Below are 22,361 nucleotides of genomic sequence, written 5' to 3'. Positions count from 1 at the left end.
GGGAGAGCGTCAAAGAACTGATGCCTTCGAGCTGTGGTGCTGGAGAAGACTTCTGAGAGTCCTTTGGACAACAAAGAGATCAAACCAGTCAGTCTTAAAGGAAATCAACCCTGAATACTCATTGGAAGGATTGATGCTGAAGCTAAAGCTTCAGTATTTTGGTTACCTGATGTGAAGAGCTGACTCATTGAAAATAAGTCCTTGATACTGGAAAAGATTGAGGACAGAAGGAGAAGAAGGCATCAGAGGATGAGATGGCTGGATGGTATCAATGAGGCATGGACATGAACTTGGGGAAACTCTGGGAGATGGTGAGGGCCATGGAGACCTGGTGTGCTGCAGTTCATGGGGTTACAAAGAGTTGGACATGACTGGGCGACTGAACAACAACATGATCCTATTACCATTTTCTTAATTGTTTGGGGTTTATTTTGTGCTGGTCTTTTCCTTCTGTTTCCTACCTAGAGAAAAGTTCCTTTAGCATTGATTGTAAAGCTGGTATGGTGGTGCTAAATTCTTTTGCTTGTCTGGAAAGCTTTTGATTCCTTCATCAAATCTGAATAAGAGTCTTGCTGGGTAGAGTATTCTTGGTTGTAGGTTCTTTCATCACTTTAAATATATCGTGCCATTCCCTTCTAGCTTGCACAGTTTCTATGAGAAACTAGCTTATAACCTTGTGCAAGTTCCCTTGTATGTTATTTGTCATTTTACCCTTGTTGCTTTTAATATTTTATCTTTGTTTTTAATTTTTGTCATATTGATTGCTGTGTATCTCAGTGTTTTCCTCCTTGGGTTTATCCTGCCTTAGACTCTGTGTGCTGCCTAGACTTGACAATTTCCTTTCCCATGTTAAGAAAGTTTTCAGCTAGTATTTCTTCAAATATTTTCTTGGGTCCTTTCTCTCTTTTCTCCTTTTGGGACACCTATAATGTGAATGTTGGTGCGTTTATTGTTGTCTAGAGGTCTCTTCATTCTTTTTTCTGTAGTCTGTTCTGTGGCAGTGATTTTGACCATTCTGTCCTTCATTTTCCTGCCTCAGTTATTTGGCTATTGGTTCCTTCTAGTTTATTGTTCATCTCTGTTCTTTTGTTCTTTGTTTCTTCCAGGTCTTTGGCAATCACTTCCTACATCTTCTCCATTGTTTTCCCAAGATCCTGGATCATCTTCACTATCATTATTCTGAATTCTTTCTCTGGAATATTCAATTCAGTTCACTTCAGCTGCTCAGTTGTGTCTGACTCTTTGTGACCCCATGGACTGCAGCATGCCAGGCCTCCTTGCCTATCTTCATTTAGTTGTTTTTCTGGTGTTTTATCTTGTCCCTTGATCTGGGACATAACTCTGCTTTTTCATGCTGATTAACTTCCTGTAATGTGGTTTTTCTTCTAGCAACTGTGGAATAGTGGTTATTCTTGCTTCCTCTGTCTGCCCTCTGATGGAGTTGGCTAAGAGGCTTGTATAAACTTCCTGATGGGTAGGGGAAAACTGGGTCTTGCTATGGTGGGCCATGCTCAGTAACACTTTAATTCAGTTGTCTGCTGATGGGTGGTGGAGTTGTGCTCCTTCCCTGTTTGTTTTTTAGCCTGAGGCTAGCCACCTCTCTGGTAACGTTAGTGGCAACCTCCAGGAGGACTTATACCAAGAGTCCACTTCCAGGACTGCTGCTGCCAGTGCCCCCATTCCCACGGTGAGCCACTGCTGACCTATGCCTCCACAGGAGGCCCTCCAGCACTAGCAGGTAGGTCTGGTTCAGCCTCCAGTGGGGTCACTACTCCTTTCCCCTAGGTCTTGGTGCACACAAGATTTTGTTTGTGCCCTCTAGGAGTGGAGTCTGTTTCCCCCAGTCCTGTGGAAGCCCTCTAATCAAATCCCTGCTGTTCTTCAAAGTCAGAATCCCTGGGGATTCCCAGTTCCTTTGCCAGATCCCAGGTTGGGAAGCCTGATGTGGAGGTCTGAACCTTCACAACAGTGGGAAAACTTGCTTGGTATTACTGTCACCAGCTTGTGGGTCACCCACCTGACAGGTAGAGGATTTGATTTTATCATGACTTAGCCCCTCCTGGCATCTCATCGTGGCTTTTTCTTTGTCTTTAGACATGAGGTATCTTTTTTTGGTGGGTTCCAGTGTCCTCCAGGAGTATCTTTTTTTGATGGGTTCCAGGAGATGGCAAGAGTGAACATCGACATTCTAGGAATCAGCAAACTAAAATGGACTGGAGTGGGTGAATTTAACTCAGATGACCATTATATCTACTACTGTGAGCAAGAATCCCTTAGAAGAAATGGAGTAGCCATCATGGTCAACAAGAGTCTGAAATGCAGTCCTTGGATGCAATCTCAAAAATGACAGAATGATCTCTGTTCATTTCCAAGGCAAACCATTCAGTATCGTGGTAATCCAAGTCTATGCCCCGACCAGTAACACTGAAGAAGCTGAACTTCAGCGGTGCTATGAAGACCTACAAGACATTTTAGATCTAACACCCAAAAAAGATGTCCTTTTCATTATAGTGGACTGGAATGCAAAAGTAGGAAGTCAGGAAACACCTGGCGTAACAGGCAAATTTGGCCTTGGAGTACAGAATGAAGCAGGGCAAAGACTAATAGAGTTTTGCCAAGAGAAGGCACTGGTCATAGCAAACACCCTCTTCCAGCAACACAAAAGAAGACTCTACACATGGACATCACCAGATGGCCACCACCGAGATCAGATTGATTATATTCTTTGCAGCCAAAGATGGAGAAGCTCTATACAGTCAGCAAAAACAAGACCGGGAGCTGACTGTGGCTCAGATCATGAACTCCTTATTGCCAAATTCAGATTAAATTGAAGAAAGTAGGGAAAACCACTAGATCATTCAGATTATGACCTAAATCAAATCCCTTATGATTATACAGTGGAAGTGACAAATAGCTTTAAGGGACTAGATCTCATAGACAGAGTGCCGGATGAACTATGGACAGAGGTTCATGACATTGTACAGGAGACAGGGATCAAGATCATCCCCATGGAAAAGATATGCAAAAAAGCAAATGGCTGTCTGAGGAGGCCTTACAAATAGCTGGGAAAAGAAGAGAAGCGAAAAGCAAAGGAGAAAAGGAAAGATACTCCCATCTGAATGCAGAGTTCGAAAGAATAGCAAGGAGAGATAAGAAAGCCTTCCTCAGCGATCAATGCAAAGAAATAGAAGAAAACAACAGAATGGGAAAGACGAGAGATCTCTTCAAGAAAATTAGAGATACCAAGGGAACACTGCATGCAAAGATGGGCTCGATAAGGGACAGAAATGGTATGGACAGAAATGGTATGGTATGGCAAGCAGAAGATATTAAGAAGAGGTGGCAAGAATACACAGAAGAACTGTACAAAAAAGATCTTCACGACCCAGATAATCACGATGGTGTGATCACTCACCTAGAGCCAGACATCCTGGAATGTGAAGTCAAGTGGGCTTAGAAAGCATCACTACGAACAAATCTAGTGGAGGTGATGGAATTCCAGTTGAGCTATTTCATATCCTACAGCACTGAGTATGCCAGCAAATCTGGAAAACTCAGCAGTGGCCACAGGACTGGAAAAGGTCAGTTTTCATTCCAGTCCCAAAGAAAGGCAATGCCAAAGAATGCTCAAACTACTGCACAATTGCACTCATCTCACACACTAGTAAAGTAATGCTCAAAATTCTCCAAGCCAGACTTTAACAATATGTGAACCATGAACTTCCAGATGTTCAAGCTGGTTTTAGAAAAGGCAGAGGAACCAGAGATCAAATTGCCAACATCCGCTGGATCATTGAAAAAGCAAGAGAGTTCCAGAAGAACATCTATTTCTGCTTTATTGACTATGCCAAAGCCTTTGACTGTGTGGATCACAATAAACTGTGGAAAAGTCTTCAAGAGATGGGAATACTAGACTATCTGACCTGTCTCTTGAGAAGCCTGTATGCAGGTCAGGAAGCAACAGTTAGTACTGGACATGGAACAACAGACTGGTTCCAAATAGGAAATGGAGTATGTCAAGGCTGTATATTGTCACCCTGCTTATTTAACTCATATGCATAGTACATCATGAGAAACGCTGGGCTGGAAGAAACACAAGCTGGAATCAAGATTGCCAGGAGAAATATCAATAAAGCCTCAGATATGCAGATGACACCACCCTTATGGCAGAACGCAAAGAACTAAAGAGCCTCTTGATGAAAGTGAAAGAGGCGAGTGAAAAAGTTGGCTTAAAGCTCAACATTCAGAAAACTAAGATCATGGCATCTGGTCCTGTCACCTCATGGGAAATAGATGGGGAAACAGTGCAAACAGTGTCAGACTTTATGTTTTGGGGCTTCAAAATCACTGCAGATGGTGACTGCAGCCATGAAATTAAAAGACTCTTACTCCTTGGAAGGAAGGTTATGACCAACCTAGATAGCATATTTAAAAGCAGAGACATTACTTTGCCAACAAAGGTCCATCTAGTCAAGGCTGTGGTTTTTCCAGTAGTCATGTATGGATGTGAGAGTTGGATGGTGAAGAAAGCTGAGCGCCAAAGAATTGATGCTTTTGAACTGTGGTGTTGGAGAAGACTCTCGAGAGTCCCTTGGACTGCAAGAAGATCCAACCAGTCCATCCTAAAGGAGATCAGTCCTGAGTGTTCATTGGAAGGACTGATGTTGAAGCTGAAACTCCAGTACTTTGGCCACCTCATGCGAAGGGTTGACTCATTGGAAAAGACCCTGATGCTGGGAAGGATTGGGGGCAGGAGGAGAAGGGGACGACAGAGGATGAGATGGCTGGATGGCATCTCCGACTCGATGGACATGGGTTTGGGTAGACTCCAGGAGTTGGTGATGATCAGGGAGGCCCGGCGTGCTTCGATTCATGGGGTCGCAAAGAGTCGGACACGACTGAGCGACTGAACTGAACTGAAGTGTCCTCCTGTCGATGGTTTTTCAACAGCTAGTTAGTTGCAATTTTGGTGCTCTCACAGGAAGAGTTGCATGCTGGTGTTTCTACTCCACCATCTTGACCTGAATGTCAGTATACTTTTAAATAATTAACTAATTAAAATTATTTTTATTATTTTTGGCTGTGCTGAGTCTTTGTTGCAGTGCAGGTTTTTTCTAGTTGCAGTGTGCTAGCTTCTCATTACGGTGGCATCTCCTGTTGCAGAGCGCGGGCTCCAGAGTATGCAGGCGTCAATAGCTGTGGCACACAGGCTCAGTTTTCCAGCTTCTCATTGCAGTGGCATCTCCTGTTGCAGAGCACATGCTCCAGAGTATGCAGGCGTCAGTAGTTGCACCACACAGGCTCAGTTTCCCAGCTTCTCATTGCAGTGGCATCTCCTGTTGCAGAGCGCGGGCTCCAGAGCGTGCAGGCGTCAGTAGCTGTGGCTAACAGGCTTAGTTTCCTGACAGCATGTGGAATCTCCCGGGATCAGGCATCAGACCCAGGTCCCCTGCATTGGCAGGTGGATTCTGAACCCCTGGACCACCAGAAAAGTCCTAGCGTTCGGTTTGTTGTGATAACAGCTACTGTCTTTTGCAGTATAATTATTTATATACTGAAAAAAAATGTTTGAATTTGGAAAGTTTGGAAAAGTTTGCTGTTTTCTTTATAGCTGCTTTATTTTTACAAAGGTTTAGTCCTTAGCTTACTAGAAAAGAAATTATTGACTTGTTTTGTTTTGCTTATTTCTTTAATAAAACTTTACTATTTCAGTATCTTTTTTTAATAGGAAAAAGTAGAAAAGTTTTAAAAAGCACATATTGAAAAATTTTAGAGGAACTGCCTGCATCATTGCTTTATTACCCAGAAACAGTTTCTTACACTGCCAGAAATTCCATTGCCCTGCCATGCCTGCTGCTCAGTCATATCTAATTCCTTTAGAGCTATATATTTTAATGTGCAGTTCAGTAAATCCATGTTCTATCATTCATACATGGATATGTTGTTGTTGTTCGGTTTCTCATTGTGTCCAGCTCTTTGGGACACCATGGACTGCAGCACACTAGGCTTCCCTGTCCTTCAATTTTGTGCAAACTCATGTCCATTGAGTCGGTGATACCATCCAACCATCTCATCGTCTTTCGCCCCCTTCTCCTCTTGCCCTCAGTCTTTGCCAGCATCAGTCTTTCTCAGTGAGTCAGCTCTTTGTATCAGGTGGCCAAATTATTGGAGTTTAAGCTTCACCATCAGTCCTTCCAATGAATATTTAGGGTTGATTTCCTTTAAGATTGACATGGATATGGTCTTGCCAAATTAAAGAGTTAATTTCTTAATCCTAGAATACATTACCTGCATAAGTGAATGCATATTTGGATCATCTTGAATATAGAACCATTTTAGGGGAGACCAGAGGTCTGCAAGGTGAGGATGAAGCTGGGGGCAGCAGAGGTGAACAGAATTATTGTCCCTTTGACAGAATGAGGGCAGTCCTGGAGTTACTGGTGTAGTGCTCACCAGCGCTCCCCCAACCCTATTTTTTTCCACTAGCAAAAACTCTGAGGAAACCCATAGACAAGGGGAGTTTGAAAAATACCTGTTAAGTTCTCAACCTTGGTCTGACAGTGTATAATAGGGAAAAAGTGGGGCTAAAAGACTGGATAAGAGAAACATTTTTCTTGTCAGAAAATGTTTTTTGACACACGGGGGATCAGAGAAACATTTTTTAAAAATATACTGACTGTTTTGCTATTTTACCATATTTCTATGATGCATATGACAAATCATTAAATAGTTCTAATATTGATTAGTATTCCCTTTGAAGTTTCTGCATCTCTGTACCCTATGAAATTTGTTATTAGGAAAGATTTTTCTGAAAACTGATTTTGCACTTGAGTTATTTGTTGTCCTTCATCTTTTCTATTTTTTGTTTGTTTGTTTTTCAGTACAGTGAGTAGAGTTCAAATGCCACTAGCTGCGATGGCAAATCTTTTGTAACCTATGAAAATTATGTTATTAAGGGATAATTTGAAATCATTTCTATGGATACATCTTAATTTCATTTTTTGAAAAACCTGTGGAGATAAACTGTCTAAAGTTAGAGACTAGTCACTCTATCCTTCCCCCGTTTTTGTAATTCATAGGATTTCAGGTGCATAGAAATAGATTAGTCATAACTGTCTTCATGATACATAGATTTGTTTCACTCATGGAATGAAACATTTAATTAAACATTCATTCCCCCATTTGTTTTATCCTTCTTATTTTGTTTTTAAAATTTATTGCTGCAACATAGTTTTTAAGGATGTGTTGAATACCGATGAACCCTTGCATGACCCAATAACAATTTATTTCTATGTCCTCCTTGCCTATCTCTTTCCCTACTATCCATCCACAAAGATAACTACAATTCTGAATTTTTTTGTTATTTGCTTGATTATTTTCTAGATTTAGGTCACATTATTATATATATAAACACACGGATGTGTCCATGTTACTTGATTCTGGTCATTTTTGAACTTCTAAGAAGGGGCATAATGTATAACATGCATGTTGTCTTCTGGGGCTTCCTTTTTTCTGTTGTGCACTGTTAGTGCAGTTTATGGGGAGAAGGCAATGGCAGCCCACTCCAGTACTCTTGCATGGAGAATCTCATGGACGGAGGAGCCTGGGAGGCTGCAGTCCATGGGGTCGCTGAGAGTCAGACACGACTGAGCGACTTCCCTTTCACTTTTTTCTTTCATGCACTAGAGAAGGAAATGGCAACCCACTCCAGTGTTCTTGCTTGAAGAATCCCAGGGACGGGGGAGCCTGGTGGGCTGCCGTCTATGGGGTCGCACAGAGTCGGACACGACTGAAGCGACTTAGCAGCAGCAGTGCAATTTATGAATATTTGTTTCTCGTTTTTCCATTGTTTATACAATGCTGCTGTAAACATTCTTGTACATGTCTCGATGTTCATATGCTTGATTTTCTTTTTCTGGTTAAACATATGGGATCATAGTTTATGCAAAAGTTCAGTTTATCCATTTTTATCTAGTTGCATTTAGTTGCTTTTAACTTCATTAGAAAGTTTTGTTAAATTGTATTGTGATGGTTGTCATAGCAGCATGAGTTTTTAAAAAAGCATCAAAATTAGTGAACTTTTTTGTAGCCATTTGAATACTGAAGGTGAAAGAAAAAAAGCAACATTTTTTTGACATTTTATGCTTTACTATTTCAAGAAAGGTAAAAACACAACTGAAATGCAGAAAAAAGACTTGAGCAGTATATGGAAAAGGTGCTGTGACTGTTGAATGTATCAAAAGTGGCTTGCCAAGTTTCATACTGGAGATTTCTTGCTGGATGGTACTCCAAAGTCAATGTTATACCACGTGGGAGAGAGCCAACATACTCAAATATATCCAAACCAGGCATTGAAAATCATTTGTACCAGCTTGGTGATGCCAGTCATTTTGATGTTTGGGTTCCACATAAGTTAAGCAAAAAAAAAAAAAACCCTTTCTTGACTGCATTTTCACACAGGATTCTTTACTTATATGTAACAAAAATGTACCAGTTTTTAAAACTGTGATGGACAATGAAAAGTGAATATTGTACAATAATGTGAAATGGAAAAGATTGCTGGGCAAATGAAATGAACCACCACCAACCATACTGAAGGCTGGTCTCCATCCAAAGAAGGTGATGTTATGTATATGGCGGGATCGGTAGGAAGTCCTTTATTATGGGCTCTATATGGAAAACCAGACAATTAATTCCAACAAGTACTGCGCCCATTGAGACCAACTGAAAGCACACAATGAAAAGCATCCAAAATTAGAAAACAGAAAATGCATAATCTTCCATCAGGATAATGCATGTTTCTTTGATGACCAGGCAAAAATTGTTAGAGCTTGGCTCGGAAGTTCTGATTCATCCACTGTATCCACTAGACATTGCACTTTTAGATTTCGACTTATTTCAGTCTATACAAACTTCTCTTAATGGAAAAAAAATTGAATTCCCTGAAAGACTGTAGAAGTCACCTGGGACAGTTCTTTGCTCAAAACGATAAAAAGTTTTGGTAAGATTGAATTACGAAGTTGCCTGGAAAATGGCAGAAGATAAGTGGAACAAAATGGTGAATACATTATTCAATAAAGTTCTTGGCAAAATGAAAAATGTGTCTTTTATTTTTACTTAAAAACTGAAGGAATTTTCTGGCCAACCCAGTATGTGTGAAGTGATCCTTTGGTTCCAAATCCTGTGATTCAGATTCTGTCTAAAATTTGGTTTTAGGCTACACTTTTTTTGCCTTTTACCTGGTGTATTAAGTCTATGTGAATTCAATTAGCTCATTATTTTTTTCTATGTACTGCAGTTCTAAGTTGTCATTTTGTTCCTTTTTGCCTTCATTTGCATTGAATAGTTAGACTAATTTTTCTTCTATTACATTAGAAGTATTCTATTCCTGTTATTTTTGTGGTTTCTATAGCATTACATGCAAACTTATCAAAGTCTACTATTAATCAATATCTTTAATTTTGTATAATATTAACATGTTATTGTTCAGTTGTTAAGTCATGTCCAACTCTTTGCAACCCCATGGACTTCAGCATGCCAGGCCTCCCTGTCTCTCACTGTCTCCCATTGTTTGCCCAAGTTCATTTCCATTGAATTAGTAATGCTATCCAGCCATCTCATTCTCTGCCTCCCTCTTCTCCTTTTGCCTTCCATCTTTCCCAGCATCAGTGTCTTTTCCAGTGAGTCGGCTTTTTGCATCAGGTGGCCAAAGTATTGGAGCTTCAGCTTCAGCGTCAGTCCTTCCAATGAATATTCAGGGTTGATTTCCTTAAACATTCCTTTACGATGTGCTGCATATTAGCATAAATGGGGTAAATGAATATTATTAATTATTTTGTTTTTGTTGTTTAGTCACAAAGAGTTGTTTGCCTCTTTGACCCCTTGGACTATATAGCCCACCAGGGCTCTGCCATGGGATTTAGCAGGCAAGAATACTGGAGTGGGTTGTCATTTCATTCTCTAAGTTTTTTTTTTTTTTTTACTTCAAACTTCAAACTTTTTATTTTATATTGGCATATAGCCAACTGATTAACAATGTTGTGGTAGTTGCAGGTGAATAGTGCAAAGATTCAGCCATACATATACGTGGATCCATTCTCCCTCAAACCTCTCTAACCGTGCAGGCAAGCATATAACATTGAGCAGAGTTCCGCATGCTATACAACTGAGGTCTTTGTAGGCTGTCCATTTTACATGGTCATGTACACACTGCTCTATGTAAAATCCAATTAAATATTTTACTTCTGTATAATTGAAAATAAAAACTATAAGACCCATTATTTTTGTTTTGTAGCATCCCTGTTCATTCATATACCATTTTCCGTGATCTTTATTTTATTTTGCATCTTGAACCTTAATTATACCTCTATAATTTTCCTTCTCCTGGAAGTATTTTTTTTATAAGTGGAGTCTATAAGTTAGTAAACTCAGTCATATAAGTTAGTAAACTTGTTTTTGCCAAATCAAAAAATGTGGATACTTGCCTTTGTGTCAAAGGACATTTTAACTGGGTATACAATTTTAGGTTGGCATTTGTTTTATTTTTCTTACTATACTGATGATAGAATAGCATACTCCTTGTCTCAGTTCAAAAATGTCAGTCTTAACTGTTGTTCCTTTGAAAGCAATCTGTTATTTCTATTTTAAAGAATTTTTGTAAGGTTCTCTATAATTTTAATCTGATTGCAAATATGGATTTCTTTTTATACTGCTTAAAATTTGATAGGTCGCTTTAATCTCTTCATTGATGTCTGTCATTGATTCAAGTATATTCTCAGTCATTGGCTTCTAAAATATTGTCTCTGCCTCACTGTTATCACTGGACTAGTTTAAATTGTTAGACTTTCTTATTGGATCCTCTGTGTCTCTTACTTTCTCTCTTAGATCCTGTCTATTTGTCTCTGCTGCATTTTGGATAACTTCTCTTGACCTACCTTTTGGTTCAGTTATTCTCTCTTAAACTGTGTTTAATCTTGTTAAACATAACCCATTGAGTTTTTAATTTAATTTTTTCTGTTCTAGACTTTCTTTTTGTTCTTTTAATCTGCTACAAAGTTTCAAGCTTACTTTATATGTCTTGTAACACAGTAAGCATGCTAATTTTAAAGTCTGTTAAATAATGCCAAAACATGAGGTCTTTGAGTGTTTGTTATGTATTGTTTGCTGTTTTCTTGTTCATGGTGTCTTATTTACTTTTGTATCTGATTACCTTTGATTATGTCCTTGTCATTATATTTGAGAAAGTATATGTATGGTTGATGTGAAGCCTGGGTGATGGCCTTTTTAGAAATAACTTGAGATTTTTTTCTTCTAAACATCTGGAGAGGCTACCAGTCTGGATCAGTATAATCCAAATTTAAGGTTTGAGGTTTCCTGGACTAGGTCCGTAACATGAAGCTGGGCTGCAGGTTCATAACTGAGTTTAAGTAACTCTTTGCAGTATATCCTTTAAATTGTTTGTGCTTTTGTAGCAAAAGCAACTGAATCCTGGGCATGCCTTTTTAGGTTCTTTATTAAGATTTCTGCCTCACTATCTTGTTACCTTGTCATACTTTTAAGACATTTTCCATATTTCATTATTCCTTAGCATTTTCATTCTGGTGTTTAGTTACCTAGTCTGCCATTAACAAAAGGCAGAAATCTTTCCCTTTCATTTACTTTAGAATTTTTCTTGACGTTTGTTTGCTTTTTGTAGGTTCTACATGAAACATTTCCTCAACACACATTCCTCATGAATGGTCTCATTCAGGGTGTAAAGGTAAGAACAATTTTTGTTTGGTTCACAACAAACCAAAGCCAGGAATCCTTGATAGCTTAACTTTGGAAGTTTAAATAGGACTCTGGAAAACTATTACCATTTGTAAATTTTGTAAATCAAATTTTTAGTTGAATTATCAAAGTCAAAATAAAACACAACCCAAATCCATAAGCCACTACTTTATTTTTATTAACATGTACAGAGCAGAATATGAAGGGTATAATTATGTGAACTTTTAATTCCTCTATTCACAGAATAAAATCAGTCTTAAAAATCGGTCAAGTATTAATGTCTTTTTTTGAGATAGACTTTGAGATTGAAGGAGTCATCAAGATTTACTTGGATGTAAAGTCTTATTGCAGGGCTGGTGTTCCAGACACAACTTTCTGAGCTCTCAACCACTTGACATAATTAGCCTTAATTCATTGTTTAAATTTTAATGTGATATTTGTCAGAAAAGCTTATAAATAAGGGGTTAAAATATAATGCTGTATTCCAGTCCCAATTTGTAGTAAAGTGTATGTGTGCAGCATCTAATTTGTTCTTTTCAACTTAGGTAATATCAGTCTACATAATTTTACGTTTTGTTGAACAGCACACTTAAAATTATACCATAGTACTTTGCTAAATTCAGTCAGAGGAATTTGCTGAATGCATAGCTTTGAACAACATTAATTGTAATGAATACTACTTATTCTTTGCCTATTTTCAAAAAGAATTTGAGAATGCTTACAATAATAACATAAGTAAAACAGGACAGTTTGAATAAAGTAAAATAAGACATTTTTAATACTCATTGAGAAGAGGAATATTATCAAGAATCTGGTGTGTTTTTATTTAAGCACTAGATTGTGAACAGTTTTGTCTACATGATCAAAAGAAAAACTTAATGAGAGGGCATTGATTACAAATACTACATAAGTTTATCATTATAGTGGATTCTTTGAAAGTTACTCTGTAGATCTTTTTCTTTTATCATGTGGAGCTAATAAAATCTATTTTAGTCTGGTTCTACAGAATAAAACCAACTTGGTCTGTGTCCAAAAGCCAAGTGGCATGTTTATCATACTTTCACTTAGATACACCCACAATATTATTGTAAAAAAACATAGAACAAAAAGTATTTAAGTTGATTCAAGGGTGTGGACCAGGACTTATTTAACTTCAGCAACTATTGAACTTCAATTTATTGAACTTAAGGAGTTACATGTTTTAGTAACTGGCTGTTGTTTCTCAGATGAGGATATAATGAGAGAACCCTGTAGCCAAGCATAGCTCTATTAAAATGTCTTAATATGGATATGAGCACAGTGGAACAGTATGGCTTTATATTCCTTTAGCTTTAAATTTCTGTTCTGCATCTTATTAACAGTTACCTTAGTCATATAATTTAATCATCCCTTCATTGGAAAGCAATGAGAAGGATCAATGAGCTAGTATATGTAAAACTATTAGCATTCTACATTCATGTGTTAAATACTTAGTAAATATTGCAAAGAAAAATAAAGAACAGAATCTGTTAGAAGGAAAGCTTGATGACCATTTTTCTCACCAGTTTGGGGAAAGACTTTGTTTTTTAGAATAAGAATTATTCATAAATGAAAAGATTGAGTCATTTACATCAATGTTTTAATTTTGGTCAGTCAAAGCCACCATCATCAAACTTAAAATACAAATGACAAAATGTTATTTTTTATAGAAGGAGGAATACATAAAAGCATTTTCAAAGTAAAACTGTAGGAAAATGACTAGTATCCCAGAAGAGCAAAGAAGGATGTAAGCTGGCAGTTTACAAAAGATGTCAATGTGAAAATAAATTTATCACTATTAAGAAATGAGTCCCAAATTAAATAAGATAATATGTTTTCATGCACATTGGTAAAAAATTTTAAACTGACAAGAACTAGTTCAATTTGTGGTGAATTGTGTCCCCTTGCACTTTTGATGAGAGGATAAATTGGTATAGCTTTTCTGGAAGGCAGTATTTTAAGAGTTAAAAAAATATCCACATATTTTAACAAATGATTGCATTTCTAGAAATTTGTTCTTCTCAAATTGAGTTACTTAGAGATTCGGCTAAAGGACTGTTTGTAATAGTAAACATGTAGAAACTTTTTAAATTCCTTAAAATTAGAATAGATATGTGTAGTATAGCCATATAATGTAATATAGTATGGTTTCAGTTTTATTGTGACCAAAATAAATGTAAGTAAGCAGGGGAGGGGGGATGATTAAAAAGGAATAACCTGAAGTTTGAAAGGATGTGGATTTATGGATGATTTTTAATTTTCTTCCTTATATATTTTGTTCATCTTTGTAGATTTTCTACAGTTAACTTTCACTTTGTAAGTTTACTATCATAATGCATGGAAGAGAAGTTTTAGATTTGGGGTGAGCATCAATAAAGTATACACGAGTAACCAGTTCTGTTTTGTGAATTTTCCAGTTGGGGGGGGTTGTTTGTTTGTGGTTTTGGTTATTGCAGCAGCTTTATTGAGATATAATTCACCTACCATGCAAGTAATCCCTTTAAAGTGTATGTATGTTTTTTAATTATACTCAGGGTTGTGCAGCCATCAACACAGTCAATTTTATCACATTTTGGTTGCTCCAAAAAGAAATCCTGTACTCCTCATTCCTCCCTAACGTCATTAGTGTTTAGCAAGCACAAATCTACTCTCTGTCTCTGTGGGTTTGTCTGTTCTGGACATTTCACATAAATGGAATATACAGTATGGTCTTTTATGACTGACTTCTTTTCTTACGGTGTTTTCAAAGTTCACTTGTAGTACTTATTAGTACTTTATTCTTTTTACGGCCAAACAATATTTCACTCTGTATCCAAACCACAGTTTATCCATTTATCAGTTGATGGACGTTTGGGGTTGTTTCTGGTTTCTTAATTATATTATTGTGAACAATGCTGCTGTGAACATTTGTATACAAGTTTTGATATGGACATTGTTTTCACTTTATCATAGGTACATTGCTAGGAGTAGAATTTCTGGGTCATACAGTAATTTGAGTTTCTAAAAATTGTGTTTTCAAATTAACTTCTTTCTTAACCCTGTTTCTGACAAGTAATTTATGTTCCTCATCTCCTAGACTTCTGTCAGATAAGTGGCTCAAGCCAGGGACAGTTTTCTTTTTTCTTTCTGTACTTACTCCCTTAATGATGTCATCAGACTTAAGACTTTAAACTCTCAAATAAGTATCTTCCTAGACCTTGGGCTGGAACTTTAGACTTGGTATATTCAGTTGCCTAATTGACATCTCTACTTCCTTGCATAATAAGTATTTGAAAGTTAACAGCTCCAAAACTAAGTTCCTGGTCTTCCCCTCCAGCCTGACCAACTCACAAGTCTTCCTCATATTAATTACTTGTCATGGCATTCTTGCTTATGCCAAAATTCCTGGAATTAGTCTTCTTTCTCTTCCATACATATCCCAAACCCAATCCATTAGCAAATTCTGTGATTCTACTTCAAAACAGAACCATCATCAAAACTGTACTTGTCCCCCTTTCAGTGCTGTGTGTACTGTGATTAGTGGCTCAGTCGTGACTGACTCTTTGCAACCTGATGGACTGTAGCCCACCAGTCTCCTCTGTCCGTGGGATTCTCCAGGCATGAATACTGGATTGGGTAGCCATGCCCTCCTCCAGAGGATCTTCCTGACCCAGGGATCAAACCCAGGTCTCCTGCATTGCAGGTGTATTCTTTACCAACTGAGCTACCAGGGAAGCCATTTTGTAGAGATCGTGATAAAATATAAACCAGTTTGTGGCATTCTTCCTCTCTTTTATATGTGTGTGTGTGTGTGTGTGTGTATGTATGTGTGTATATGTATATGTATATGTATATGTTTACACACATACACACACGCACACACACACACGCTGTGCCAAGCAGCATGTGGGGTGTTAGTTTCCTGACCAAGGATTGAGCCTTTGTCCCCTGTATTAGAGGCACAGATTCTTAACCACTGGACCTATGGGAAGTCCCTGTGGCACTCTTCTTAACAACCCAACCCAAAACCCCATTTTCTCTTGACAGCATCCTTCTACTCTGTTCCACTTCCTACTGACCTTGCTGCAGCCACAACTTCCTCAGCCTATTTCTGCCTGAGCGCTCTGCAGGTACTGTTTTTTTCTGCTTGCTTTTCCCAGGTTTTGATAGGCTTTACTTCCTAACCCTCAGCTCCTCACCTGGATATTATTTTTTCAGTGAAGGCTTCACTGACTCCCATCTTGAGTAATGTGTCCAGTTCTCATTCATCATTGTTAATCCTCTTTCTCTGCTTTTTCTCCAAAGCATTATCTCTCCTTTGACATGCTGTATATTTTGCTTTATCTTTATCTTGTTATTTTGTTCTCCTCACTCCTCCTGTTTTAGACTGAAAGTTTCTTAAAGGCGTGGATTTTTGTCCACTTTCCTCGCTGCTGTCCCCAGCATAGTTCTTAGCACTCAGCTTCCCTGGTGGCTCAGATGGTAAAGAGTCCACCTGCCAGTGCAGGAGATGTGGGTTTGATCCCTGGGTCTGTAAGATCCCCTGAAGAAGGAAATGGCAACACACTCCAGTATTCTTGCCTGGAGAATCCCGTGGGCAGAGGAGCATGGCGGGCCACAGTCCATGGGATCACCAAAGAGTTGGGTACAGCTTAGCGACTAAACAACAACAAATATTGTTGAATTAAAAGTTCTTCCAGTCTTTTTTCTAGTCCTTTTGATAAAGTCAAGATCCAGCTTACTTAGAGACTGTAACTATGTTTCTTTTTTTTCTTATATCAGCATTTACTAATTATACCTTACTAATTTCCCCATGACATTAAAACTACATGAAGTACAAGCAGCCCTCTCTTTGCATGTTGTAGTACACACAAATTTCAGTTACCAGAGTTCAGTTAAATAGCAAGTCTCCCAACACACAATTCAGATTTCCATTACCATGTGTATTAACTGTGAGTAGTTGCATAAAATATAAACAGCTGCTAACTCCTCAGTCCACAAAACACTATATAAATAACAGAGGCACATCATAACCCATTGTGACATTTCAAAGTGTTGGTGACCTTTCACTGTGCATCTGTTAGTTCATGCATGTATAGCAAAACGTATGTTGTGTTGCCTCTTTGATCCAGTGATATGTTGGAATCTTATCCAAACCTAGAAAGGCATATGACAGTTTTCCAGTTCATAGAAGATATGTGCATCATATATTATAAGACTTTCAAAGAAGACAACCGCTAGTCTTAATGACTCTTAATGTTTTTTTTTTACAAAGAACATTTTAATTATTAATGCTTTAAATCACAATGTACTAAATAAATACTAGTTTTTCCTTTTTTTTATTTTTAAATTAGTTTATCTATTTTTTAACTTTACAATATTGTGTTTGTTTTGCCGTACATTGACATGGGTCCACCATGGGTGTACATGTTTTCCCCTTCCAGAACCCCCCTCCCACCTCCCTCCCCATCCCATTCCTCCAGGTCATCCCTTCATTTCACTAGACATTTATAAGTGATAGTGAAAGAATTTTCAGTGTTCTGACAAAAATTTCTGAAAGGCAAAGAATGAATCAGTTTTTCCCATTGATTAAAATAACTACATAGTTTCACTTGCAGTCATTTCTTTCAGTTCTATACTACTATGCAAAGTAAAAACTATGTGTATTGTTTGCAATGGTTATATGCTACTCCATTGTATGAATATTCCATAATTTATTTATCCATTTCCCTATATAAGTGATTTCTAATTGAAAACTATTGGAGATAATTCTGAGTAAATTTTTAAAATAAGTCTTTATATATTTTTATTGTTTCCTTAGAAGTAGAGTTGTAAAACTATAACGTGAGTAGAAAAGTGTGAGCATTTTAAACAATCTTGAATATATAGTACCACATTATCTCCTAGAGCAATTGTGCCATTTCACACTCCGATCAGCAATATGTATATCTGTTTCACCATGCTCTAGTACAAGTATTACTTTTCAGATCTTTCCCAGTTTGATAGCTTGAGCATGATGTCTCACTGTAATTTTATTTGTATTTCTTTGATTACAAATGAGGTTAGATATTTTTACATTATTTGCTGGCTACTTTTATGAAGTACCTTCAAGTTCTTTATTTTTCTAATAAAGATTGTTCAATTCTTAATTTTTCAATAATTAAATTTATTTTGTGTTAATCCTCTCATTTTAATGATTATTAATTTAGTACCTGTTCATCTTAACAGTTAAAAAGGGAAAAACTTATACTTAATCATACTTCTCAGGTTTTCAAAGTCCTACTCAAATTTTTTCACTAGCAATTTTTATTTTTATGAAATTAAAATATATGGCAGACATTGTTATGTGACTAGCAATAAGTTATGCTCGAGTTCTCCAGAGAAATAAGACCAATAGAATATATATAAAGAGGCTTACTTTAAGGAATTGGCTCACATGATTGTGGGGATAGAAAGTCTGAAATATGTAGGACAAGCTGGAAATTTGGCCAGAGTTGATGCTACAATCCTGAGGCAGAATTCTTTCCTCTGGAAACCTCAGATTTCCCTATTAAGGCCTTCAACTGACTTAAATGAGACTCCCATATTAGTGAGGATACTACCCTTTACTTTGGCTTCCCTGGTGGCTGGCTCGTTGGTGAAAAATTTGCTTGCCAATGCAGGAGACATGGCTTCAATCCCTGGGTTGGGAAGAGCCCCTGGAGAAGGAAATGGCAGCCCATTCCAGTATTCTTACCTGGGAAGTCCCATGGACAGAGGAACCTGGCGGGTTTTAGTCCATGAAGTCACAAAGAGTTGGACATGACTTAGCAACTAAACAGCAAAAATACCCTTTAAAGCCAGGTAATTGTAGATGTTAGACCACATCTACAAATTAGCTTCATGGCAACACCCACGCTAGTGTTTGACTAAATAACTGGGTGCTATAGCCTAGCCAAACTGACACATAAAACTAACCACTGAAGTAGTTTTGGCTACACTTCATTGGAAGTATAACCAGGCTAAGATGCTGTGGTTTGACTTAGTAGATGAAGTCAAGTTATTACTGCTGGATTTAACAGATGGAGTGAATAATAATATTCTTCATGAAGAGAGTTGGTCTGATTGCCCAGTGTCCACCTTGAAACTTCTTGAAGCTTTCTTCTTTAGCTTATTTTATACTTATTAAGAAACTAGATATCTTCATCAGTGTCCCAAACTAACTAAAACTAAGTGGGCTGGATGTCCAGGATTGGTTTATAGCTGGGTCAATCAGTATGAAGAAAGTGCCTCTAAAGCATGCTGCTTTATTCTTGTCTAGCTTTGACATCACAGCAAGAGGCTGAAAGAGGGGGAAAGTAGAAGACCCAGCAATCCATCCCAGGGCTTGCCCACAGGAATTCACATGCAGTGCTTCTTCTCAGTCTAGACTGGATGGTTAAGTCTGATCAAGGAGATGGTTGTGTAGATCCTTTGCCTGAACACTCATACAGGGACATTTAATATGTCAAGAGTTTATCTGATCCTAGAAATTACTGCTGAACTGTCTCATCCTGCTATTTAATGAATTAAATCATCAACCAGTGCATAGCACAAACACACAGAGAAATTGTTGACTGATGTCTCTAAGAATTAAAAAAATAAAAAACAAGATACCTTGACAGTCCCCTTTTAGCTACTCGTCAGTATTACTAAGTACAGAAGTGTTTTTCATACACACACATACACAATAATCTTGCTTCCTTAATTTGGACAGGAAGTTGGATAAAACCTATCCTTTTAATTATCTGTAAACAAAATTGTAAAGCAACCTACTTGAGAGAGATGACTTCATAAATATTAAATATTGTTTTATAACACACTGGTAATTTATACATTTATTGAAACATGCTTAAGAGAATTCACAAGTAGGTAAAGTCTAGTCCTTTGTGTGCTTCAGGACAGAGACACTAAAATGCTAGTAAGAAAAATAGTGTGATAATTGATTTGAATTATGGGCTGGGTTAGTCTCAGGTCTTAGAGCCACCTCAGCCTGAGATGAATCCTGGTTCTACTGCTTATGAGCCCTGAGCCTTAGGCTAGTTACTTACCCTAGCAGTACCCTTCTCATAGGGTAAGACATTTGTGTGAAAGGCATAGAACAGATTGGCATGTAGAAGTGCTGTTATTTTTTCTTGGAATCAATTTGAAGTAATGGCCCTACTACTTCTAAGATTAAGTGAAAACAGTCTGTTCCTTTATATTTTAATTCAAATTTTGTTTCAGTGAATCTTCCCTATACCCATCTCCTTTGCTCCCTCAATCAAAAGAAAGCATTTCAGCCCTCTTGCCCATATTGGTCTCTCCCTGAAGTTTCAGGATTACTAGCTGTTCTTAGACCTTCCTCATGCTTTTCAAATCACCTTTCCTGGACTTGAGTGTGTCATATTTGTCATTTGTCCTATAAAAGTGATTGTTGTGCACCCTGGGAAGAAAAGCTGTGTACTGTGTAGGGTATAATGTGTCCTGGGTTTGAAAGGTGATTCTTGTTTTAGGACTATTTTTTATGTGAAAAAATTTGCATTTGTCAGTTACATAAATGAAAACAATTCCATCAGTGTGAAAATTTCTCTTTGATCTCCTTTTAAAAAATGAAAAGAGATGAAAGTCATTATTAGTAAAATATTGTATGAAAACTCAAAGTGAATGTATATAATTTGGGGGTAATCCATGTCTATATGTTGTACGTCGTTGTGGCTTATAAAGGATGTCATCAGATGTGAACTTTTTCATGGAAAAATGAAAGTTTTCAGAAGCAGTTAAAAGACTATATCCTATTTTTCATGGGTACCATTTTTCTCTCATACTGAGTTGCAGAGTTAATTAAAATATTTGAAGGAAAACAAAACAAAAAGAATTTTTTGTTTTAAAACTTTTTAATGATATTGACACATTTATTTAGTCAAATATTTGTCAGATGCTTATGTTAAGGAAAGCTTATGCTTGGTGCTTTTATAATAGCTGTATAAAGTATAAAATTCATGTATTTTTGCTTCAAGTGAGTTGTAATTGCCATTCTTTGTATGCTTTAAAAAGTTTATTAGATAATTGCATTTAATTCAACAATAAGCTTTAATTTGCTATTTTGTCAAATTAGAGCCTGTAAGGCCGTGTCTACCATTATGACAGAAAGAGAAGAGGAACTAAAGACCCTTTTGATGAAAATGAAAGAGAAGAGCGAAAAAGCTGGCTTAAGCTCAACATTCAAAAAACTAAGATCATGGCATCTGGTCCCATCAATTCATGGCAAATAGATGGGGAAACAGTGGAAACAGTGAGAGACTCTTTTCTTGGGCTCCAGAATCACTGCAGATGGTGGATGCAGCCATGAAATTAAAAGACTCTTGGTCCTTGGAAGAAAAGCTATGACTAACCTAGACAGCATATTAAAAAGCAGAGACATCACTTTGCCAACAAAGGTCCATCTAGTCAAAGCTACAGTTTTTCCAGTAGTCATATATGGATGTGAGAGTTGGACTATAAAGAATACTGAGGGCTGAAGAACTGATGCTTTTGAACTGTGGTGTTGGAGAAGACTCTTGAGAGTCCTTTGGACTGCAAGGAGCTCAAACCAGTCAATCCTAAAGGAAATCAGTCCTGAATATTCATTGGAAGGACTGATGCTGAATCTGAAGCTCCAATACTTTGGCCACCTGATGCAAAGAACTGACTCATTGGAAAAGGCCCCGAAAGATTGAAGGCAACGATCAGGAGAAGGGGATGACAGAGGATGAGATGGTTGGATGGCCTCACCGACTCGGTGGACGTGAGTTTGAGCAAGCGCTGGGAGTTGGTGATAGACACAGAAGCCTGACATGCTGCAGTCCAGAGGGTCACAAAGAGTCGGACACAACTGAGCAACTGAAGTGAACTGAAGGCCATGTTAGGATTACTGACCAGTTAATTATGCCACCTTAAAAATCTACTGGACTGGGAAGCTAATTTACAAAAACTGGCATACTAATTCTTGGTCCACACTGGACTTCTGCACACCATGTTTTATCCAGTAGTCACTGGACCCTGATAGCATGGCTTAGTACATTCAGCCCTTGTTACTTCCAGATTTCATATTTGCAAAATCTGCCTACTCACTAAATTTGTTTGCAACCTCTAAGTCAATACAGTGCTTTCATATTCATTCATGTATGGCATAAGGAGGGAATCTGAGTTGCCCAACTGCATGTTTCCAGCTGAGATTGAACAAAGGACATTTTTTTTGTTTTGGGTCTCATACTATAAGCATGTCCATTTTGCAGTCCATTTAGTGCTATGTATCTTGCATTTTTGTTCCTTTTGTTGACAATTTTTCTGTTTAAAATGGCCTCAGGTGTAGTGCCAAAGTGTTGTTAGGTGTTTCTAAGTGTAGGGGGGTGTTGATATACATTATGGAGAAAAGACTGTGTTAGATAAGCCTCATTCAGACATGAGTCATAGTGCTGATGGCTGAGACTTCAGTGTTAATAAATCAGCAATCTACATATTAAATAAGTCATCTTTAAAGGTAAATATACATAAACCAAGGTTATATATAGATCAGTTAATTAAAATATGTGACCAGAGAGTGGTAGGAATACAAC

At 37.6% G+C, this 22,361-nt stretch overlaps 1 pseudogene across 1 annotated transcript in view; it reads left to right on the top strand.

Moving 5' to 3' along the window:
* Positions 1 to 22,361, top strand: part of LOC145507292 (solute carrier family 71 member 2-like) — a 95,858-nt pseudogene that overhangs the window by 37,535 nt on the left and 35,962 nt on the right. Inside the window, exon 4 of the transcript XR_014054749.1 lies at positions 11,696 to 11,758. The product of XR_014054749.1 is annotated as a solute carrier family 71 member 2-like (transcript). The remainder of the gene's footprint in view (positions 1 to 11,695; positions 11,759 to 22,361) is intronic.

This window comes from Giraffa tippelskirchi, chromosome 1 (genome assembly GCF_054371585.1).
Source record: "Giraffa tippelskirchi isolate mGirTip1 chromosome 1, T2T-mGirTip1v1.2.pri, whole genome shotgun sequence".
Taxonomy (NCBI): domain Eukaryota; kingdom Metazoa; phylum Chordata; class Mammalia; order Artiodactyla; family Giraffidae; genus Giraffa; species Giraffa tippelskirchi.
Note: the sequence above shows the minus strand (reverse complement) of the source record. Positions and strands in the feature narration are given on the sequence as shown.